The sequence below is a fragment of the Castor canadensis genome, chromosome 2, assembly GCF_047511655.1.
Source record: "Castor canadensis chromosome 2, mCasCan1.hap1v2, whole genome shotgun sequence".
Taxonomy (NCBI): Eukaryota; Metazoa; Chordata; class Mammalia; order Rodentia; family Castoridae; genus Castor; species Castor canadensis.
This window is the reverse complement of record NC_133387.1, coordinates 168,785,908-168,811,756: the sequence shown is the minus strand read 5'-3', so window position 1 is coordinate 168,811,756 and position 25,849 is coordinate 168,785,908. Positions and strand designations below refer to the sequence as shown.

Sequence of the window (25,849 nt, the reverse complement as noted above, 5' to 3'; positions counted from 1 at the left end):
TGTGTACACATGGTTGAAATAAGAAATAATGAGAAGGCCTTGCACATGCAAGCCTCTTGCCCTCTTCCCTCCTAGCTCCATCCCCTCTGCAGCACAAACACTTAACTCTTCAGGATATTTTGGAGGGCGGAGTTGGGTTAGTGCCATATCTCTAAACAATATATGTTTTGACTTGCACCTCTTAATTTAGCTACCTTATACATTACCTTTGAATTCCCATCATGACAGATCACAATTTAGCTAACCATCTCTCACCCTACCCACAGTCACTTAGTAAATAAAAATTATGTCTTTTATTCTCTGCCTTTTTATAATTACTTGTTATTATTATACTTTTATTTCTTGTTTTCTAACTGAAGACAGCACCTTTTGATTGTGCCTGTGGCCACTCCGTAATATGAGTATTGTTAAGACCCTCCTCTGTCCTTCAGTTATCAACTCTTCTCTGCCAGCTCCACCTCCTACCTCCCAGTGTCTTACATGTTCACTGTCAAAGTTATTGAAAATCTGATCCAACACCCAACTCTGGGCTGATTCTAGATGTTGAAAGTCAACCACAATTGTCTCTGTCATTGTGACTGTATCAGTATCACACACAGAAGGACTATATAGTGTTTTTATGACTACAGTTCTTTGTTGTAATACTTTATGCTTTTCCTAAAATTTTTACATGCCAGCATTTTTTGGCTTCATTATACTTTAAAATGTATGTCTAAGATCCTCTCCTTCACATCCTCATCTGACACAGACTTCTCCTGCCTAGGCCTCCCCACCCAGTCCTGTGCAGTTAAGACCTATGCTTGGTAGGCCTGTGCATTGCTCTCCCTAACACTTCTCTTTGCTCCTTCCTGGGATCTGTTCTACCATATCTAGACCCTATGTGTTCTTTACAGGTTTAAACCCCAGTTTGGTGCTTCACTTTGGAAAACACGAATGCTCTTGTCTTTCTAACAAAATTCTGCATTTGTTGCAGTATTTGACTCCTCTGTTAATGATCCTGAGTTTCCTAAGTCAATTACATTAATGTCTTTCACATTGCTACTGATTGATTTAAGAGTGGGCGTATTATGCATTCTAGATTGTGAAAGATGAGGAAAAATTTGCTGAAGGATCTCTAGTGACCTCTATGATTTTAAAACAAACATACCCATAGGATGCCCTTTCTTCTTCTAGTCACTATCATATCTGTATATATTAATTACAGATCATTAATTCCAGAAGTAATCCTATAATACAAAAGGAGTTATCTAGTGAAATATGCATCTCATCAAAAAGTGGGAATAATTTAAAACTTTTCTAATATAATTTAGTCAGCTTTGTATCTTGGATGACTTTCTATTTGAGATAATAAGTATTTGAGCTAAATTTTTTTGGTTTTGCACTAAAAGTCATCCAATCCAACAAATGCATTTCAAGAACTTCCTAAAAATGAATGTGAAGTGAATTTTCTGAGTCCTTAAAAGGAAAAAATTATCTTTGTTTTAACATAACATAGTAAACACAATGCTAGTTTAGTTGGGTAGAGAATTCACTCCAGTTTCCAGTCATGTTTCTTTACAGGGAACACTCTCTCTCTCTCTCTCTCTCTCTCTCTCTCTCTCTCTCTCTCTCTCTCTCTCTCTCCTTCTCCCTCCCTCCCTCTCTCCCTCCATTCTTCTCTCTCTTTCTCTCTTCCTTCCTCCCTCCTTCTATCACTATCTCTATCTTTATCTTTATCTCTATCTCATCTTTTAGAATCTTATTTTTCATTTGGTATTCTGGCATTTAACTGTGTCTTTAAATATGGTATTTTTGCATTTATGATGCTAACTTTTCACATACCACTATAATTGAGATAAGTGATACCCTTTGGATAGCTGTTAATTCATTTAATTATTTATTTTATTATTTTAATACTTATTTAGCATCAACAGTGTACTAGGTTCCAGACAGCATGATAAGTACTGAGCAAATTGTGCATGTGTATGTGTGTGTGTGTGTGTGTGTATATATTATATATATATTATTTTATCAACGCCTCTTTCCCTCTCTGTTTTTAAATTTCCCTTAGGAGGATCTAGGATATTCACACCAGAAAGGAAAAGAAAAAGTATTCAGTGTTTGACTCCAAAATGGAAATTTTGAGTCCTCCTCAAGGCAATAGCCATTAATGACAGGCTTTGACATGAAAGGATGTTTTTGTTTTAAACTCTTTAAGCTCCTCTGGATACATCAGTGCCTGAACAATCTAAATTATTAAAGATAGCAAAAAAGAGCTCAATGGATGAGCTGTGAATGGTGTTTGTAAGAGAAGAGAAAGCTAAGCAAGGTAGATGTCCCTCCCTTTCTTGCTCTAGGAAAGAGGTAGGAGAAGTGGGATAAAGAAGTTGCAGTTTGTGTTCTCATCTCCACTCCCTGCCTTGGATATGAACTTTGAACAGTGGTCTGGGCCTGATTGAAACATCTGGATAGGCTTGAAGGACTTCAAAGTGGGTTACTGACCCACTTCCTAGTCTGTGGGAGGCTACAAGTCTCTGGAGCGCAGTTCCCAACCTCCACCATACATCCGCATTATCTCTACATGCCTAGACCACTAACAACACAGTAACTGGACTCAAGCATTGGTATTTGGAAAAAATTCCCAACTGATTCCAATAGGAGCCAAGGCTGATTCCAATATGGAACCAATGTCAAGAACTACTACTCTTTGAGAAGACTGACCCCTACCTAGAAGACACTGACACCAGAGCACATGACTGAGAACATATACTGTAGTAATGGAGAGCCAGAACACAGAAAAGAACCCAGCCTGCCTCAGAGGACTTTGGTCCAGCCAGAAAACCAGTCTCTTCAAAAAGCAGAACAGAAAACCTAAGAGAGATGTGAAGTTTTTTCCTTATATCAAATGTGGTAGAAACACAAAAGGGAAAGGGAATTCAAAAGACCAGACATTTACCTGAAAAGCATTTACCAAAAAACCAGAATCTTGATGCATTGTTTTCTGACTAGTATACACATAAACACACACACACACACACACACACACACACACCGGACCCCATTAAATAGACAGTGACTCATGCAAAAAATTAAATTAGAAGCCATATTTTCCTGTGCAATACAATATTGCATCAATGTGCTACACATGTGTGTTTATGTGCACACATACATGTATGTTCAGTATTGTCTCCATCATTCACCCTAACAACAGAACCATGCATTGGAGTATGAATTCTCACCGTGCTCTTAAGAAATCAATCCATTATTGGACTTTGATCACATGATAAAGCGAGAGCACACAAGGGAGGTATGAGGATAGGTAAGACACCCAAAAAACTAGATAGCATTTGTTGCCCTCAATGCAGAGAAACTAATGCAGATACTTTAAAGCAACAGAAGCCAATAGGAGAAGGGAACCAGGAACTAGAGAAAAGGTTAGTTCGAGAAGAATTAATTTAGAAGGTAACACACACGTACAGGAAAGCAACGCGAGTCAACTCCCTGTATAGCTGTCCTTATCTCAACTAGCAAAAACCCTTGATCCTTCCTATTATTGCTTATACTCTCTCTTCAACAAAATTAGATAAGGGCAAAATAGTTTCTGCTTGGTAGTGAGGGGGTAGGAGGGAAGAGGGAGGGGGCAGAGGGGGATAAGAGAGGGGGCAGGGGAAAGGGGGGAGAAATGACCCAAACATTGTATGCATATATGAATAAATGAAAAAAAAAGAAATCAATCCATTTCACCCTTAGGGAAGGGCAGCCATGTTGCTACATAAAGCACTGCTACTTGGAGAAGGATCCGATATTTGGAGGATTCAGATTTGTTTGCCATCTAGCAAATGGGTCTCTGTTTCTTTTGTTCCTTTGAAATTCTTATTTGTAAAATGTCATTCTATGTTCTGTTTCCTCTGTGCTGTTTCTGGGGGCCAACTTCCCCACCTCCACCTATCACCCACCCATTGTTTCCCAAGGGACATGGGAATGAAGTGGTTCCAATCAACTGCACACACATTTCAGTATGGCAGGCTCTGTGCTAGATATATTGTGTAATAATCTAATTGAACAACCCAAGAGACATTATGGAAGAGAAAAGCAAAGTTTAGAGTAGTTAAACTTATCCAGTAGGAGCTTGGATTGAAACCTAAATATTTTTCATCTGAAGACTTACCAGCTATCCAGGCCTGCCTCTCTGCAACCTTCACTTCTTCTCACTCATGTGGATCCATTAGTTAAACTAAGATTTATCTTCTAGAGCATATCTACTATCAAAAGACTTTTACCATTTTTAAGGAGAAAATCTTTTATAAATTTAAAACATTTAAAAGAACTTCAGGAACTTATAGAAGAAATATAAGAGCACACAAAACAGTTAACATAAAGATAAAAGCAAGAGTCTTAGGAAAAAAGAAGCAGTAGTTATACTAGTGGGGACACTATGGTGGCATCTGAATGCTATATTAAATTTAAAGTCCCTAGACAAAAAGAGCAAAAAAATGGAAATGCAAAAAGGGAGGGCAGGAATCTAATTCAATAATAAGAAAGCCAGGCACCAGTGGCTCACACCTGTAACCCTAGCTATTTGAGAGGCTGAAATCAGGAGGATTATGGTTCAAGGGTGGCAGAAGCCAAAAATTTTGCAAGACTCCATCTTAACCAATAACTGAGTTCAGTGGTATATGCCTGTCATCCCAAGCTACACAGGGGGCTGAGATTATTAAGATCACTGTTTCAGGCCAGCCCCAGCAAAAAAGATTGCTAGCCCCCGTATCAGTGGAAAAAAGTTGGGTATGATTGTGTGTACCTGGCATCCTGGCAATAGCAGGAAAGATAAAATAAGAGGATTATCATGGTCCAGGCCAGCCTGGGCAAAAAGTGAGATCCTGTCACCAAAAGGGCTGCCTAATGAAGCCCTGAGTTCAAAACCTAGAACCACAAAATAATGATCATAGTGGTGGTGGTGGTGGTGGTGGTTTTGATGATGATGATAAAAGAGCACAAGCTGGTGTTTCAGTAGACAGAAACATCTTCCAGAAATTAAAATCTTGAAAGAAATCATCATTATCACATGAATCCCTATCAAAAAAGGAGCAATCAATAATATAATGGAAACTGTCTTCACCTGGAGTTCTGAAAAGGAATTAAACTCATATTCACTTTTAGGATGACCATAAATTTTGAAGCTTTACTTTTCTATCATTTAATGTAATGTAATTGTTAAATAATTCATGTTATTTTTATTTTATTTTTACTGGTATATAAGAAGTGTATAAAGTAAGGCATTTCATTATGACATCCCGCACTGTATATAATATACTTTGATTACATTCACCCCATGTGACTCTTTCCTACCCTCCTTCTCCTTTTACCCCTTCTACATTACTAATAGTCCTCCTTTACTTTCATGTTCTTCTATTTCTACCCTCTATTCCACAAGTGAGAAAAAAACATGGCTTATTTCACTTAACATACTGATCACAAGTTCCATCCATTTTTCCACAAATAGCATGATTTTGCTCTTCTTTATGGCAGAATAACACTCCATTGGGTATATACACAAATCTTTACCAATTCATCCATTAATAGGCACCTAGGCTGATTTCGTAGCATGGCTATTGTGAAGTGATAAGCATGTGTATCTTTATTATATGCTGACTGATTCTTTTGGGTAAGCACACAGAAGTGATATAGATGGATCATACAGAAGTACTGCTTTGAATTTTTTTTTTCATTTTTCTTTTATTATTCATATGTGCATACAAGGCTTGGGTCATTTCTCCCCCCTGCCCCCACCCCCTCCCTTACCACCCACTCCACCCCCTCCCGCTCCCCCCCTCAATACCCAGCAGAAACTATTTTGCCCTTATCTCTAATTTTGTTGTAGAGAGAGTATAAGCAATAATAGGAAGGAACCAGGGGTTTTGCTGGTTGAGATAAGGATAGCTATACAGGGCATTGACTCACATTGATTTCCTGTGCGTGGGTGTTACCTTCTAGGTTAATTCTTTTTGATCTAACCTTTTCTCTAGTTCCTGGTCCCCTTTTCCTATTGGCCTCAGTTGCTTTAAGGTATCTGCTTTAGTTTCTCTGCATTAAGGGCAACAAATGCTAGCTAGTTTTTTAGGTGTCTTACCTATCCTCATCCCTCCCTTGTGTGCTCTCGCTTTTATCATGTGCTCATAGTCCAATCCCCTTGTTGTGTTTGCCCTTGATCTAATGTCCACATATGAGGGAGAACATACGATTTTTGGTCTTTTGAGCCAGGCTAACCTCACTCAGAATGATGTTCTCCAATTCCATCCATTTACCAGCGAATGATAACATTTCGTTCTTCTTCATGGCTGCATAAAATTCCATTGTGTATAGATACCACATTTTCTTAATCCATTCGTCAGTGCTGGGGCATCTTGGCTGTTTCCATAACTTGGCTATTGTGAATAGTGCCGCAATAAACATGGATGTGCAGGTGCCTCTGGAGTAACAGTCTTTTGGGTATATCCCCAAGAGTGGTATTGCTGGATCAAATGGTAGATCGATGTCCAGCTTTTTAAGTAGCCTCCAAATTTTTTTCCAGAGTGGTTGTACTAGTCTACATTCCCACCAACAGTGTAAGAGGGTTCCTTTTTCCCCGCATCCTCGCCAACACCTGTTGTTGGTGGTGTTGCTAATGATGGCTATTCTAACAGGGGTGAGGTGGAATCTTAGTGTGGTTTTAATTTGCATTTCCTTTATTGCTAGAGATGGTGAGCATTTTTTCATGTGTTTTCTGGCCATTTGAATTTCTTCTTTTGAGAAAGTTCTGTTTAGTTCACATGCCCATTTCTTTATTGGTTCATTAGTTTTGGGAGAATTTAGTTTTTTAAGTTCCCTGTATATTCTGGTTATCAGTCCTTTGTCTGATGTATAATTGGCAAATATTTTCTCCCACTCTGTGGGTGTTCTCTTCAGTTTAGAGACCATTTCTTTTGATGAACAGAAGCTTTTTAGTTTTATGAGGTCCCATTTATCTATGCTATCTCTTAGTTGCTGTGCTGCTGGGGTTTCATTGAGAAAGTTCTTACCTATACCTACTAACTCCAGAGTATTTCCTACTCTTTCTTGGATCAACTTAAGAGTTTGGGGTCTGATATTAAGATCCTTGATCCATTTTGAGTTAATCTTGGTATAGGATGATATATATGGATCTAGTTTCAGTTTTTTGCAGACTGCTAACCAGTTTTCCCAGCAGTTTTTGTTGAAGAGGCTGCTATTTCTCCATCGTATATTTTTAGCTCCTTTGTCAAAGATAAGTTGCTCATAGTTGTGTGGCTTCATATCTGGATCCTCTATTCTGCTCCACTGGTCTTCATGTCTGTTTTTGTGCCAGTACCATGCTGTTTTTATTGTTATTGCTTTGTAATATAGTTTGAAGTCAGGTATTGTGATACCTCCTGCATTGTTCTTTTGACTGAGTATTGCCTTGGCTATTCGTGGCCTCTTGTGTTTCCATATAAATTTAACAGTAGATTTTTCAATCTCTTTAATGAATGTCATTGGAATTTTGATGGGAATTGCATTAAACATGTAGATTACTTTGGGGAGTATCGACATTTTTACTATGTTGATTCTACCAATCCATGAGCATGGGAGATCTCTCCACTTTCTATAGTCTTCCTCAATCTCTTTCTTCAGAAGTGTATAGTTTTCCTTGTAGAGGTCTTTCACATCTTTTGTTAGGTTTACACCTAGGTATTTGATTTTTTTTGAGGCTATTGTAAATGGAATTGTTTTCATACATTCTTTTTCCGTTTGCTCATTGTTAGTGTATAGAAATGCTAATGATTTTTCTATGTTGATTTTATATCCTGCTACTTTGCTATAGCTATTGATGATGTCTAGAAGCTTCTGAGTAGAGTTTTTTGGGTCTTTAAGGTATAGGATCATGTCGTCTGCAAATAGGGATATTTTGACAGTTTCTTTACCTATTTGTATTCCTTTTATTCCTTCTTCTTGCCTTGCTTTGAATTTTTTTAGGAACCTCCATAATGATTCCCATAGTGGCTGAACTAATGTACATTCCTCACCTCTACCCCTTTGATGCCTCTTGGCCAACATCTGTGGTTGTTTTCCTGACCATAGCCATTCTGACTAAAGTCAAATGGAATCCCAAAATAAATAGTTTTGATTTGCATTTCCATGATGGCTACATTTGTTAAGCATTTTTCATGTATTTATTGACTATCAGTCCTTCATTCAAAAAATATCTGTTCAGTTCAATGGCCCATTTGCTGATTAGATTATTTGCTCTTTTGTTTAATTTTTTTAGTTCTTTATATATTCTAGATATTAATCCCCTGTTAGAAGACTATCTGGCAAAGATTTTTTTCCCTTTTCCATAGGCTATCTCTTCACTCCATTACTGCTTTTCTTGTGGTGCAGAATGTTTTAATGTAATTCAGTCCCATTTGTCAATTCTTGCTCTTATTTCCTGAGCTATGGGAATCCTATTCAGAAAATCATTGCCTATTTCTGGATCTCAGGTACTTTCCCTATGTTTTCTTCTTGCTGTTTCAAGGTTTTGGGTCTTATATTAAGGCCTTTGATCCATTTGAATTGGTATTTGTACAGGATGAGAGAGACAGAGCTAGTGTCAGTCTTTGACATGTGGATATCCAGTTTTCTCTGTACCATTAATTAAATGATCTGTCTTTTTCCCAATGTATGTTTTTAGCATCTTTGTAAGAATCAAATGGCCTAGCTGCATGGGCTTATTTTTGGGTCCTCTATTCTATTCTAGTCATCTTCATGTCTGTTTTTTGCCTACACCATTGTCTCATAAGCACACTTGTACTGCTCCACATGTCCTCATATTTAATTTGAAAATATAGTCTGCTCAAAATGAACCCCAGCTCAGGTCATGGCCTCACTGTACTCTAGGTTTTGTTTCTTTTTTAAGTCCCATCCTTAGTACAAGACAAAGACCATTTCTGGGGGAAGAGTCAGTTAAACTATATCTGATAGCTAGTAAATTCCTTATCCTTTTTTGCATCTGAATTCTCCCAATAGAAGAAATAGGTCTTTCCATCTTCTCATTTCTTCATTTACCTCTCTATTACCTCTCTCCCCAGTAGAATGTAAGCTCCAGAATAACAGAGTCCATGGCTCAAATAACAATTATCAATGACTATGTATATATGTATATATGTACATAGACATATATGGGTATAGTACATAGTAGACTAGTCATCAATAAATATTCATTATATAAATAAATACATATATAATCTGATAAGATAACAGATATATTCTGGTGCTTATATCCTAAACCTCACACATAGAGCCAAATTTTCCATTCACAGCTTCTAGAGGAATAATAATACTAAAGCAGATCCATCCTGTCCAGCCACGCTGGCCCAGCTGCATTTGTGCACACTAGGCACTAATTCCCTTCCTACTCCCCTCCCTCCCATTTTATAGTCTTGTTTGGGTTTGAGTTCTGGTGTGAATATTAAATTGTTCAGCTTTGTTGGGGAACATAGACCTATCTCAGTGACCCATACTGCTTACCTTCAGTCACCCTACCCTCCTTATCTGCAGGACCATGTTTTTGATCTCTGTGATACTAGCAATATTTTCCCATAACCCCCTGGAATGAGAAAACCAGCTCGTATACTGAAAAGTGATCAGAGCTCAGCATGTTCTGTCCTGATGGGCACTGCCAGCAACACTAGACAGTGTGAATGACATCCACGGAATAGAAACTTGGACTGCTGACCAGGATTTGCTTTTTCCTCCTCTTTCTCCACTGAGTCAGTCTGATTCCCAGCCACTCAGCTCCAGCCTCCATTGCTACCTTGCCAATGCACTGGGTTAAAAGCAGGCCCCATTCCTTCCCATGTTTACATTCCACCTTCACCCTTTCTTCACCTTCTGATGCATTAATATTTAAAAAATGCATATTGATCATCTAGGGGATTGAATGCTGAGAATAGAATAGACACACACACACACACACACACACACACACTTATACACTCCTTACATCCTGATTGCTGATTGACAGGGCCTTTCGCAGATGTTCACAACCTCTACAAGCCCTCATTTCTGACCTTTTGTAGCAGTTGGGGTCCATGCTCCACAATTCACCGAGTCATCATTTTTCATATGGTTTGCTATGATTTCATGTAGGTGATTACTGTCTTCACAACTAGGTTATAAATTCCCCTGATATTAAAGACTATGCCTTTATTCCTACTGTGCTTCCTGAGTGACCACTAATATAACTGGAGGGAGCTTCCTGGCCCATGCATCCAGTAATTTTTTGCAGTGAATGTTTTTTTATGGAACTCTTTAGAATGAAGGATGCATTGGTACCATTCCTCTTCCTGCAAAGAAGGAAGGGGAGTAGAAGGGGCAGGGAGTGACAAGTGGGGAAAGCACAGCTGACACAACGTTAATGCCAAGAAGCTTCCCTGGGATCTGAGATTTGAAGACCTAATGCATCTAGCAGGTTGGATTCTTTTTGCTGCATGTGCACACTGACATTCCAAAACCCAGAGGTCAGGATGAGCACATGTGAGTGGCAAGCAAGCACCCCATGAGTGACAAGAGCAGGCCAGGCTGGCAGGAGCTGAGCAGGGACAGGACAGAGGCCCAATGAGTCTGATCAGGGAGCAGAGAGAGGCCTCAGGGGTGGGAAGAGAAGAGGAGGTCCCTCTCTCCTGACCCGGAGTGGAAACAAGGTGAAAGGGGAGATTGTTGGGCCAAGGCAGTGACCCAGAAGACCTGGCCAGAAGTAAAAACAGATGTGAAACAGAAGCTGTCAATGTCCTAGGGGCAGTGGGGTCTGCCCTGAAGGAGATGACCCCGAGTAAGATGTACTGGCATTGATGTGTCTTCACTGAGACTGGCACTCAGCAATTAGGGTAGAAAACCACAGGCTTGAAGAGCTGACCAGAGCACACAAAACACTTTGTCTTTCTAAGTGAGCAGGGAGGGAATACCCCCTGTTAGAGCCTGGAGGAGTGCCTCCTTCCCCATAAGTCATTCACTTGACAAACAGACACTGTGCTCATTATCAGCTCAGGATCCCAGGGATTCTGATTTATGTAAGATGCAGTCTTTGTCCTCAGGTTGCTTATTAATCAATCACGCCAGGGATAATAGAAGAATTCAAAATTACTCTCTCTTGCCTGAGAATGATAAAGAAGACTAGATCTGAGAGGAAGGATTCTGCAAGAAAGAATCAGAGAAGCCTGACTTCAAATCTAGAAGATCCAATCACTTTAATTGCACAATCACAGGTCATAGACTCAGTTTCACTGCTGGACTTCAGGAAATCATCGGCTTACTTCTAAGACAAAAAAGGGATGCTTCTGAAGAGCAAGCAGGCCTTCCATTTCTGAATTTTCTCCTTCCACCTACCCACACAGCCATTCCTTGGCCAGCCCACCCTGAACTCAGTGTTCCTTCTGTTAGAAAGGCCAGATGTGACCGTGTTTATTCTCAGGATGCATACTAACAGGACCCCTGGGAGACATCTCAACTCTCATGCCAAAATCAGCAGAGTGCTCCTCAACTGGGACTTAGAGGGATCCAAGCCTGAGAGTCACTTTCAACAACAATTAAAATTTTGTTAGTGCTTTAGAGTTTAAAATATGTATTTTCAATCCACTATCCCACATAATTACTGTGGTATTTTATGATCCCCATATAAAGAAGAGGAAACTGAGGTTAAGACATATTAAATAATTGACTTGAAAGTCACTAAACAATACTTCTCAAATGGAAGTTAGAGCCTTTCTCATGCCTCTATTTTTCATTATAATCCATTCCCTCCAGTAATCCTTTCCTCCTTCCTCCCAGAAACATCTATTGACTTCAGGTTAAATACCTAAGTTTAATGTCACCTCTGCATAATCTTTTCCACCAGCGACTTGCTCCTTCATTTAAATGTCCACCCTTATTTGTTGAAAAGTCACTGGCTTAGAGTGACTTTTAACACATTGTCTTGTCATTAGTTCTTCACAACCATCCATTTCTCCTCCACTATAAGTTTCCTGAGAATTTTGACTATCCTAACATCTAGCTCAGAGGTTGATATACAATAAATGCTTACAAGTAAAACACTTATAAATAAATAAGTGTTTATGGAATTCAGGTCTCTTTTGCTCAAATCTTAGGTACTTCCAAAACTATAGATTTTCTTTTTATTCTCCCCCCCAAAAAAAGTAAAGAGTAAGTTCCTCCGCCAAATACAGAGTAGATACCCTTACATGTGGGAGGTAAATCCCAAGGCCCTGAGTAGGTGCCTGAAACTGTGGATGGTACCAAACCCTATATGTACTAGGTTATTATTTCTATACATATGTATCTATGAAAAAGTTTAATTTATAAATTAAACACAGTAACAGACTAATAACAATAACTAATAATAGAATAATCATAACAATAGACTGTAATAGAAGTTACTTAAAACTTATGAAATGTTAATTTTTGAAATTTTCCACCTAGTATTTTTGGACCTTGGAAGCAAAATCTCAGAAAGTGAGATTGTAATCAGGGACTACTCAACTCATTCCTACTGACTTGGCTCATCAGACAAGATGCCCAAGTAAAATCAACATATCTTCTTCCCTACAGCCTCCTTTAGCATGTGGGGAACCTTGGTTAAAATTTTAAATGGATAATAAAATATCACAAATCCAAGTATCAAACACTGTATATCAAGCTCACTGACCATCAACTAAAATATGTTCTATTCATCTATCCTGTAATATTTGCCTTCATGAAAACCTCCAAGGCCTAGTTCAAACTCAGACTTCTCAGCCCCTCATGTAATCTGCACCAGAGCGTGGAAACATGAAGAAAGCCTATTTCATGTATTCCCACACCATCTTATCTCCCAATGTGAGAATCCAGGCTCCATTTGTGCCCCATGAGGAACTGTGCCTTGGACACTCTTGAGGTTTAAGAGGTGCACATGATCTCTCCAAAGATTATACCCTAGAAGAGATACAGGAAAACCCTGGAACCAGGCTAAAGGTCATTTGCACAAAGAATTCTACTTCAGGGTCACAAGTAACCAAATGTAACCTACAAAGGCCATCATGATACCCAGGTAGGCAGCCAGATCAGAGTTCTCTAAAGCAACATCCTGCTGCCTAAACCTTTTCTCTTTTTTATATCAAAAAAATCCATTTTACTAGTAAATGACCAACAGAGTATGGATCAAATTCTTGCTTCATTTATGATGGAGCGTTCATGAAAATGCCCAGTTCCTGTCCCCAAAGAGGAAGGGAGAGCCCAGCCCACTGGTCCCAGGGGCTAAGTGAAGTGAAAGCTGGTTAGATTTGTATTATCTACAGTTTTTGTTATTAAGATAATAGATCTGAGGAGGGAGGGAATTTCAAGCACCAACAGCCTGGGCATGCAATCTGTTTTTCCAATGTTTTTCCTGATAAAAGAAAAAAAGAGGTGGAAAAATGTGTTTCTATCTTTGCCAATGAGTTTCCATTTGATTTCAGGGCAAAAGGCAAAGAAAATGCTACAAATTCAGTCAGCAAAGTGGTAAAAACCAGCTGCCCAATGCTCTGGAAGCTCTTTAGAGCTACCTCCAAGTTTAAAAAAACAAGGAAAAAAAACTTACCCTTTCCTGACAAATTGTATAAGGACCAAGAGAGCTCTTTTTGATAAAGGGCTAAAACCAAATCCTGATAGCAACTGCAACCCAGAGAAAGAAAACAATCCAATGAAGGTGGAGCTGAGAATGGGTTTCCCAGCTCACTATTTGACTACAGGTCATCCTGCTTGATCTTCCATCTATGTCCCACAGGGATATACAGGACCAATAAACCAGGACATGGAGGGGACATGGAGGTAGCATCAGCAGAACTCAACTCCAACAGAAACTGAACTGAAGTGGGAGTCATATTCTGTGGATTCCCCAACACATTCATCTCTTAGACATTCTCTGTAAATCCCAAAGACCTAATTACTTCCTAATGAATTTCAATTGTCCTGTTGTATTCATTGACTTTTAAGACATTTTGATAACTTCATTGGTCAAGGTTCTAAGCTTTGCCAGGCCATGAGTCATTTCTGGTTAGAGGATTCCTATTCAGATCTTAGAAATTATTCCCACTCCAGAGAGGAACAACTAAAAGACAGCATATTTATGGGGTTTTGCCTATGATAAGAAAGTTTCACAGATTCTCTAGAATATCAAGAGAATTAACCAATGAATACATATCAGAACAGTTAAATGGTAAGATTAATATTTTTGCAGAATGACTACAATGTAGTTGTCTGTTTTCCTGTTTTCAGTCCTTTGGTTTGATGATATGTGAAAACAAATGAGTACATTTTCCCTTGGCCACACCTTCTTGAAGTAGACAAATGGCATTGATTGAGTATTTTAACACTGTATTTCTTCATGCCTCCTTTAACTTACCTAACCTGTGAGGTTTTGGTGGGTTTGTTGAGAAGAGCCAAGATTTCAGAAAACACAGCATTCTGCTTTTGCTTCTGGCTGTTAAGGGGGGACTTTGGATTTCTGCAGAAGCTCTTGTTCTCTGGCACTGGAAGGAAGGGAAGTAGAAGAAGGTAGGGCGGGAAGAACTGATAGATGGATATTGAGAAGTTATTAATTTCCACAGTTTGGAAATCAGTGGAAATTTTTATAAAGAAATTAATTTTCAAAGCCATTTATAAGACTGGTTTCATTTGCTCCTAAAATATGTATTCTTGTGTGTATGTTAGATTTTATACACACACACAAACATACATATACACACACTCACATTGCCTTTTACTATTTACCAGCCCTATAAATAAAATTCTGTCCTTGTAGTAAGAAACAAGTTTCTCAAAGCTAGAACTCCGTAAGCATCTCTTTCCAACTGTAAACTTCACAGTCTTAAACAGCTTTAAGCACAAGCATATACCTAATAAATATTTGGTGAGTTGAGGGGAATGATATCAGCTGGTGGGATGAGGCATTGTATATGCAAAGCTTCCCCTTGGGTATCTAAGATTTGTATTCATGACTTTGTTCCCAAATATACAGAAGACTCGGGGGAAGATAAGAGTAATCCTTTGTCTTAGAATAAGAGCAATAGAAGAAAAATAATAAATATTGAGTGCTTACTAAATACTTTATTTACACTCATTTCATTGTATTTGCCTAATTTTTCCCATGGCATAGTCAAGAAAATGAAGACTTAGAAAGGTGTGGCAACTTCAAGAGGTGCACAGCTGGTTCACAGTAGAAATAAGACTCACATTCACATCTGTAGGATTCCAAGGACCTTTGTGTCCTCAGGCTGTGTGTTTTCCTCCAATACTTACTGGGAATCTGAACAGTCTTTTATTTTCCTAAAATGAAATTCCTGAAGTTCTCCTATAAAATGAAATGTTTTATCTCCATTCACAAAAAGAAAAGAAAGAAAACTTCCTCTGACCAATGGAAAAAATAATCCATTGCTTTGCTTGCTGGCAGAGGGCCCAGTCGTGTGGGCCAGGCTGTGAAAGAGAAGGAGAAACATTCTCATGGAAAGCAACCACTCCACCCACTCATATTTGTGTTTCTCTGAGGTTAACCCAGGGCCCCACCACCAGCCAGCACATCACTTTGGTGACTGCTCCCACCATCAGCATGCAGATAGCAGAGGGCTGAGGCACTAGAATCTTATCACCCCTATTAAAAGATAAAGCCTGAAATTCAGCCCTTATCAATATAAGCTTCATGCACACCATTCAGCGCTTACAAGGAAAGCAGACAAAATGTTTCTGACCATGGCTCAAGTTAGATTCAAGCCGCATTTACCTAGCCAGTATAGCCTGGAAAGAGGTAATTAAAACCAGAGTAGTCTGCTTTGTTTGATACTGGCCAGACCTTCTTTTGAGGAAATATATGGTAATAAAATGGATGAAATGGGGAGTAGAAAGAATGAAATCAACATCCTTTCTCAAAGTCAAGCAAATGCTTTGTGAAAATCCATGTTTCATCTGTATGGACAGTTTGCAGCTCATTTGTGATTCCAGCTCCTATTGCTCATCTGCTCATTCATTCATTCAATGAGTGTTTTTGAAATGCTCACCATAAATTGTGTTTTACTAACCACTGCCATAGAAACTTGAATAAAACACGATCCCTTCTCCAAGGACAGGAAAGGATAAGGGGTGTCGTAAAACAATTATTTTGGAATGGATCCTAGCCAACCTCTCCATCTTCAACCTATACCACAGGTACCCTCTGCTCCCTCACAATGCTTTCACGCTATGTTCTGCAACTATCTTGATGACTCACAGGCTCATAAACATGCCATCCTTTCTCTTGCCATCAAATTGTGCCCTCAGCTTCTCCTTTTGATATCAGCCTGCTATCCTGCTCACTCTTCCCAGTCAATTCCTACTCTTCCTTCAAGACTCATCTCAGATGTGAATTACCCGGAAGCCAGTAGTCTTCTTATAGGTGATATGCACACTCATCTGACTCCAAAGGCTTTATATTGTCATTTTTGTTTTCTGCATCTTTTTTTTCTGCAAGAAAACTAAAAGGAAATTGGGCCATATTACAATTACTTTGGATTTTTCTACAATGTAGTACATATAATAAGTGCCGAGTAAATGTAGAAAGAAGAAATTGATTGGTTTTTGTACAGGCATAACTAGATACAATGGAGGGAAAGCTGAGCTCTAAGCGGGGGGAACAGTTGGAGTTAGAGAAGGGAGTACTGAGCTAAATGTTGAAGAATTAACATGAATTCTCCAGATGGGCAAATTTGAGGAAAAGTTTTCCAGGCAAAACAAACGGCACATAAACAGCCACAAAGAAAAAAATGAGAATTCAAAGAAATATAAGTATCCTAACTTGGCTGGGGTATAGAGTGTGGTGGCTAATTTGATGTGTCAACTTGACTAGGTTATGGGAGACCCATATAGCTGGTCAAACATGACTTATGGGTGTGTCCATGAGAGTATTTCTAGAAAATATTAGCATTTGATTCAGTATATTGAATAAGGGAAATACACCCTCACCAATGTGGGTAGACACCATCTAATCTAAAGAGGACCACAAAGAGCAAAAATGTCACGGAAAGGAAGATTCCCAGTCTTTTGGAGCTGAAGCATTCAACTCCTCCTGCCCTGGGCCTTAGAGTTCCAGGTTCTTGAGCCTCTGAATCATGGGACTTACACCAGGGACTCCCACTCTCACCTCCACACAGGTTTCAGGCCTTCAGACTCAGACTGACTCACACCTCCAGCTTCCCCAGTTCTCTAGCTTGCAGATGGCATTTGTTAGGAATTCTTAGCCTCCATGATTGCATGAGCCAATTCTTCATCATAAATCCATACATATAATTGGTTTTCTTTTTTTGGAGACTCCTGAGTAATAAATACACAGATGAACAAGTGGAAAAGTAGCAATCCACATGGAGTAGACCATGGAAGTCATACAAATCTAAGAAGCTTACATTTTGTCTGACTATAGGCATGCAGTAGAGAACATGATCTTTATTCTCTCTCTCTGCAAGTATGTGCATATAACATCATTCTAATCATGTATGGACACCCACAACACAACCTGAAAACTAAATACAGTGTAAGGAAAATAAGAGATATTTCATTAGGAAACCAAATATGTACAACTTGGGATTCTTCACTGGTTTTGATTATTCATATCTCGTCTCAATTCCAGCAACATAGATAATGATGAAACTTGTCAGGAAAAAAAACAGCTGTTTAAGCATCACTTTGAATTAAATCACCAGACTCTCAAGTCCAGGCAAGCATGTTTCCAAAAATTATCTTCACTGGTAATTCTATTGTCCACAAAAAAATAAGAACACACAATCTCTGCATCCAATTTGTCTTTACTGATGTGCTATTTATTTTCAAATGATGGGTTTTCAACCTTACAAAATGACATATTTTTCTCCTGCTTACTTTTTGTTCTCAAACTAAGTTTTAACACAATCCATTTGATGGAGCGAGAGGCTGTGTGAGACAGACATTAAGATCAGAGCAAGTGAATGTCATCCTGGAAAATGAAAGATGGATGCATGTTCAAGGGAGATGAGATTCCCTTTCTTGTATTGGTGAAAAGCCATTAGACAAACAAACTGTTGGGGCAAGCACAGAGGTGTTGGACTGGGCACAGTCTGCTAATTTGCTGGTTACTGATGGACATCAGCCAGCTGTCAGGCAGAAGCTCCAGTGTAAAGGGAATGCCCTACACTCAAATCTTCCTCAGAAGAAATGGCCAGCAACCTGAATAATCAAGAACTTTGCTAATCCAGTTTTCTTCTGTCAGTTAAAGCTAAACTTTAAACAAATCTCTGGTGTCAATTTCCCTCCCAGTTCTATGTTTAGGAATGCACAATACACTTGCAATATTCCAGAATTCTGAACACCAATCAGGATAAAAAATTGTATGCTCATAAGAGTTGTTACAGGAACCACCAAAAAACATAAATGCAAATCCAAGTCATAACAAGATACCACTTCACACCCACTAAGATGACTAGAACTTAAAAATGCAAATAGCAACAAGTGTTGGTGAGGATGTGGAGAAATTGGAACCAGTATATGTGACTAATGAGAATATAAAATGGTACAGGTACTTTGGAAAAGTTTGGCAGTTCCTCAGAAGTGTGAACATAGTTCTCAAGTGATCCAACAATTCTATTACTTAGGTAGAAACCAAAAAGAAACTAAAACATATGCCCACACAAAAACCTGTACAAGAACTTAGAGTACCTACAGTATCACTGTTTATAATAGCCAAAATGGAAAACAGTTCAAACACCCATCAACTGATGAATGGATAATGTGGGTTATTAATATATATAGGGGAAGGAGATGGACAGAAAGACAGACCAAGACAGAGAAGAAAACACTGAGAAAGCTTGAGGTGCTAGGTCAAGAGCTATTTGATGGCAAACTTGGGTCAAAACACTATTCTTTTTAGCTCCTTTCTGTTTCCATTGTATCACAATGCCATGTTAAGCAGTTTTCTGAATCACACATAAGGAGCTAAATTTACACCTTTCACAGAAGACCTAAAAGAGGAAATTAAGATTGGAAATAGTTTTAAAAAAACTCTGTATCTGATTCAAAAGCTGGAAATCAGTTTCTTCAAATACAGTTTTTAAAAGTAAAAGTATCAATTTCCCAAAAAAACCTATGCCTTGCTCTGTACATTTACTAAATATTTTGTATGATTCTCTGTGCTACCTTTGAGAAACCCTGACTCCTGTTACACAGGCTAAGATTAAAAAAAAGTTCATGTAATCAACTATAATTGCATACAATTCTCTCTTCTGCACATGGTGTCCACTGTAGCACAAACCAAGATAGGATCAGCTGACTCAGGATGATGTCATTTCCATAAATCCAAACCAAGAATCTCCAAGAAATTCCAGGCTTCAAGTTCCAGATTCAAGTTGAAGACCATTTGTGGAGAGTTGGCTCCCTGGTATTCCAAGATCTCCAGACATCTCCCCAGAGTAGTCTGCTAAAGATAGGGTGACATATGTCTTGGGTTTTCCACCACTGCCCTGTTTATACATATTCTACAGAATATTATTAGAGTCCCTCTTTCACACTCAGAAGCATTCCACTTTGAATGGTGAGTTATAAATTAGTTAAACTAGCCATATGGAGTATGCTTGCTCATTTAACATTAAATAGTCAGCGAGACACCTTCACATATAGCCTTGTGCTCAAGGCTTAATAGAGAGTTTTTAGGCAGACCCAACTTCATTTTAACAAAGGTATTCTATTTTAAATAGCACAAAATCTGTCTGAGTCCCAGCCTCACTCCATAGGCAACATTTGGTGATTTCAGGAAATTACTTAGCATCTCTGGTTTATTCACATGAACTGTGAAACAAGGTTACTTATTTCTTTCTTGCCACACTAGGTAATAAATAATGGCTAGGAAGTAATTAGGCTCAGGGATTGGCTGGAAACTGAATAAAATGTGTAAGTACTGATTAGGAATGACACTTAGCAGATTGTACTTGATGGATGTCCAAATGAAGATAAGTCACCTCTAATTTTTACCTTGTTGCTCATCTTGCTTGAAGTGCATATATTGACTAAGTGTCTGCATTTTAGAAAGGATCAATCCTAGCCTGGACTAGTTGCTGCCTTTTTTTTCCCCTCCTGCATTGCTGGGCAACTGCTGACTAACAGTAAAGAGGCACATTTGCATGGTCAAAATTAAATGATTTCATATCATTGCCAAAATTATTCTGTTAATGTGAAATGCCATAACAAAAAACCCAACCTCTTATACAGGCATAGCATATACATATATACTGTAAGCTAGTATCATACACACACATGTATTATTGACTGCTGTGCTTTTGGTCTTGGATAATGTCAGGCTTCATGCTTCTGAGTTGTTTCTTAGCTACAACCAAATCTAGAACCAATTAACTTTTCTCAAGTGTCTGCTATATTTCAAGGTCTGAACCAGACAGATAATTATGTCATGAAATCCTCATTAAGATTCTGTGCAATAGATACTCTGACTCACATTTTGCAGGTGAGTTAACTAAATTTAGGAAGAAGGAAATAATTTACCCAGCATCACAGAAATCATAAAGGAATGAAGTCAATTTTAAACTCAGATCTAACTTCAGGATAAGATCTCTCTGTTCACTGTAAGATATTCCAACCACATGGTTGCTGAGAGCACCAACTGCAATGAAGAAGTAGCCACCAGATGGACCACGCATCCTTTTCATATTGAAATAGTTAAGTATCTTGTTAGAAGAATAGCCTAGAATAAGAAGAAGCTTTTTTTCTCCACATACTACTTTATTGTAGATCTTTAGAAGTCCTGATTCTATTTTTAATTCTTTTTCTGGTGACTGAATTCCTATATAATTAAAATAAGAAAAGCAAGAAAAAAATGGGAAAACAGTCCTTGGAATTTCTTTCATGCTCTGTTCCCAACCCTTGTGTGCATTTCTTAGTGTGCTTTTAAGAGGTTGTACTGACTCAGCAACAGGACAGCCAACTATTTGACAGTTCATCTCTGGTTTCTATTACCCATGATTAATGCCGGGGATCATGTTTATGCTCTGAGTCTACACACCAGTTAGGAGCTTGAGAATTTGGTTCCGGCTCTAATAAAAAAAGAAGAGAGAGAAAGAGAGAGGAAAGAAAAAAAAGAAAGAGAAGAAAGAAAGGAAGAAAGAAAGAAAGAGAGGGGGTGGGTGTGTGGTGGACAAGAGGGGCCAAGCAGAACAAGCAGGAAGCTGGAAACTGCAGGCTTTTCACTGGCCCTTGCAGGGAGGGGTGATGGGCTGAGGAAGGACCACTCCTCCATCCTGGACTCCCAGTGAGAAGTGTATCCTTCTCTGCTCTTGATGACTGCCAGACTATATTCAAGACATTCTCAGGAGAAGATGATGGAAGTCAGACCTGAAATCTGTGTCCTTGCCAGATCAGAGGGAGGTCACCACAGTCATTCAATTAGTGAATGAACCCCTTTGCTAGCCTTGAGTTCATTACAACCAACACTCAGACTTCGGGGGGGATAGGGTGTTGGGGGATAAATGAATTGTTGAGAGACTGCTTTGGAAGGGCACCAAACTTCATGATTGTTTGCTAAGCACTGGTTCTTTCCATGATTTACAAAATAATTGTGTTAATTGTGTCTCGAGGTTGGTATAGACCTTGAAGGTCACCCAGTCCAGCCCCCCATTCCACAATTGAATGTCTTCTATCACATCTCACCGAAGATCATGCCTGGTTAATTCCAGAATGAAATTACTTCCTAAGGCATCCCAATCCATTTCAAGGCAGCTCTAACTGTTTGAACTATTTATTATTCATTCATTCAACAAATGCTTAGTAAGTGCCAAGTAAGAGCCCAGGCTCTATTCTGGACACTAGCATAAAGCTGTAAGCAAAGAAACAAATCAAAAAATAAATTCTTATTTTCCCAGAGTTTAATTCCTTAATGTAAAAAACAAAAGTTGGTCTTAACTCAACTTCTTCCCCATTGGGCTACCTATAATCCTCTGGATCTTCTTATAGCAGGTGGGAAAAGTGCCTAATAATTCTTCCTTATAAATATTTGAAGATAACAGTAGTGCCCCATTTGTTCTTGTCTTTTCAGTTCCTCCAATTATCTTTAGTTACATGTGTTCAAAGCTCTTTGCTACACTGGCTCCAAATTTCTGGACTTACTCTGATTTATTGAGTTTCCTTACAGAACGCAATGCTCAGAGGTTGGTAAGATGCTCCAGCTGAGTTCTGACCAGCACAGAGTATATTAGGAGCATCCTTTACTTGTCCTAGTTCTCAGGTATCCATTAATACAAGATGAGTTTATGCTGTCATTTTTTTATACCACAAATCACTGGTAACTCACATGGAATTCTCACCTTACTTTTTCAACCCTGTTATTATGCTAAGGTATTTGTCTAAATTGGAAATAGGTCCACACTAACTAGCAACATCCAAACCACTGATAAGAGGCTCCTGAAAACAAATTTAGGATCCCTCTCAGAGGTAAATCTTTAACCATCCTGAAGGCCATAAATGTGCCTGGTTGCTAGTCAACTACTCCATTGAGTGAGAAATTGCAGAAGTTGGAAATGTCAAGTCAAAGCTTCAGCTAACATTTCTAGAGACAATGAGGCAAGGGCAACTTTGCTGAGTTGGCATAGCATCTATGATAATTAAACCTACTACATTTTGAGCACTGCTTCACAATCAGCCCTCTATATCCACAATTAATGGATTCAGCCAATGAGGATCTATAATATCCAGAAAAAAAACTGCATCTGTGGCTGGTGGAGTGGCTCAAGTAGTAGAATGCCTGCCTAGCAATCATGAGGCCATGAGTTCAAACTTCAGTACCACCAAAAAAATTGCATCTGTACTGAACATGTACACTTTTTTCTTGTGATTCCTTAAATAATAGAGTATAATAACCATTTACTTAGCATTTACTTTGCATTAGGTATAGTAGTCTACAGATGAGTTATAGAGGAGGATTATGTAAGTTGTATGTAAATGGTTCCCATTTGATATAAAGGACTTGAGAATCTATGGATTTTGGTATGAGGGGGGGAGAGAATCCTGGAACCAATCCTCCAGGGATATCAAGAGATTACTGTACATTATTTCATTTAATCTTCACAACAACCCTTTGAGATATGTACTAATTTTACCAGTATCTTGATTTTGGAGTGAAAAAACAAAACTTACGAAGATTAATATTTTTCTCAAGTTTAGACAGATTTTAAAGGTAAAATAGGGCTCAAGTATGGTTCATGAACTTGAAAACCCATATACCTAATCACTATAATAACCTGATTTCCCATCTTCATTGCTAGCTGTCGAGTAATGTTATTTAAGAGAGGAGGAAACACATTACCCAAACACATTATTCTTTCTAAATTCTAGGAAACTCAATTGCTAATCAAGCTTAAAAACAAAACAACAAAAAGGCCCAACAGACTTACTAGCTCTTGAGGTGCTAGGCTGGTTTCTCCTACAGGTTCTGAGAAACAGCCATGCTGTCTGAGATCCTGTCATGAAAATGCCCTCTGATTCTGATTTGAGGAACTATGACTATGTCAGAACACAACTGAGGAGTTGAACTTGACAATAAATAGTACTTTTCTGACTTCTCCTTTTCCAGTAGTTTACAACAGTTTATTGCATTCAGTCACATGTCTAACTCAGTGGAATGCTCTCCATTAAGTTGTACACACACAAGGGTAAGCTAATGCAAAGGTTTGGGGTACCACATATCCAGCTCACTCCAGATTTAGAGCTGGCCCACTTCAGCCAAGATACTCCAGAGCCCAGAGATATCAGTGTGCTTGGTACAAGGCCACATAATCTGATTGACTCTGCTAGACCATAGCAAGTCCTAAGTTCCCACCTCTTGCCTCAGGGAGCCCAGATGTCAGGAAAAGATCTTTCAAAGACTGGGCAGGATAATCCATGACTCTGTGATTAAGGAAAGGAAAATTTCAGGTTTTTCATTGAAAACACAAAATTAAACCATGTGCAGAGTCTCTCCATTTGCTTCTCTCTGCTTATGGTAGGAAATTCATTTTGTCCTTAATTTTTCTGTATTTCTTCTACCTCTAACACTTTGTCCTATAGTTACTATGTACCTCCAAAGGAAACAAAGAGACTACCTAAGAATAAAATCAGAATTACTGGTTTGCTGGAACTTTTTTACTTCATTTATCAAGATGCCTTAGGGCCAAAATATTGGATAATAAACTATGTTATAGATAAAGTAGATAAACAGCACCATACTTTTTAAACACTTAGAGTTTAGATGTAATTTTTTTTACCTTCTTTTATCTTTTTTATCCAATTAAAGGAGGAATTCAAGGATCTTTATCATGAAAGAGCCACAGGGAATGTGTCTGCTAAAACTTTTGTCGGAAAGCTAAGTTATCAAGAAGGACATGGCTCTGATTTGACTTCCCACCCAAAAAGGTGGTTAGCACATACACTGACTCATACAAAATTTTTTTTGTATTTTTATGCAAAGTACTAGATAAGGTACGAATCTTACAGGTCAATCTGCCATTGTCATAATAAAACGGGTTAAATACAACTCCTACAGAGATCTATAATTACTGAACCAATTTCATCCAGAGAACCAACATACCTTTCTATTTGAAAGTTACTCCAATTTAGGTGGTAAAAATTCTCTGGCTATCTAGAAAGCAAATCTTCAAGTTGTCTTTTTACAGTACTAATTCTAGGATAGCACACCTATAAGGGAGAGAAAGTCACAAAGGATGACAAAACCACAGGGAATTTATTGTAGACACCATAACTTACTAGTTTCTGGAAGATCCGTTTAGTCCCAGTGGTACTGCAGATGCTATAAGAGCATTAAGGTCCTGACAGCCTCATCAGAGTTCATGGTGGTCCACAGACATATAGTCAATGGTGACAGCAAGGAAGAGTAATGAAGTCAAATGACTCATGTGAGGTTTTTTTAGCCTCAATCTGTACTCTTGATCTATGAGACTCAAGTTCCCTTCAGGGTGAGGGTGGAAAACTTCAGGCGATAAAAAAAGGCCATGTCAAAGTGTCACGAGAAAGGGCCAAAGAGCATGCTAGAGGACTTCCAAAACCACTTCTGGATGACAGTGATCAAGAAGAAGTAAGATTTGAAATGGATCTTAAAGGTTATGTTGGGTTTCAATACAGGGTATGGTGTCAGGGGGGAGCTCTCCATACCATAAGTGACTAAGTTGGGGGGATAAAAGGACATTAGACACCTAAAATGGTCCAAACAGCTGAAACACTTGTACGGCACTGGAGGGAGTAAGAAGATGATAAGACCAAGAAAAGAATCTCTTTATGCATCATGCTAATTTTTTAAATCATATTTAATGTGTGGTTTTTAGTATTGTCTTCTTGTACAAGGAAATAAAAGGATTAGGCAGTTATATCTTATACCACCCCTAAGCTTGCTGGAATAAAAGGGAATATGCTTTATGCTTTTTATGTCTTCCTAAGCATAGAACAAAGTCTGGTTTGAAAAAATCAGTAAAATTTAGCAAGCATAGTTATCAGCAATATGAAGATGATTAACACATGATTACAGTCTTCTCTGCCATTGGCAGAAGTGGAGTTAGAAACAGAGGAATTCAATGTCATTAGAAGAATGGTAGAGCTATTCACAGGATGCTGGAAGCATGGAAGGGCACTAAATATTTATGCTCAGTAAATACTTGTGGCCTAACTGTGGGGGAGTGTTTGGAGATCTAAAGCAAGAGACATACAAATGTGGAGTGTGATATTGAAGAGACCACCTAGAATCACTTCATTTATGAGTAGCCCTGGCCCTGCCACAGTTTAGCTGCATGAACTTGAGCTAGGA

At 38.6% G+C, this 25,849-nt stretch overlaps 1 long non-coding RNA gene across 1 annotated transcript in view; it reads right to left on the bottom strand.

The window, feature by feature from the left end:
* Positions 1-25,032, bottom strand: part of LOC141417540 (uncharacterized) — an 84,624-nt gene extending 59,592 nt beyond the window's left edge. Inside the window, exon 1 of the long non-coding RNA XR_012442178.1 lies at positions 24,799-25,032. This is a non-coding gene — a long non-coding RNA (uncharacterized lncRNA). The remainder of the gene's footprint in view (positions 1-24,798) is intronic.
* Between the last annotated feature and the right edge of the window lie 817 nt (positions 25,033-25,849).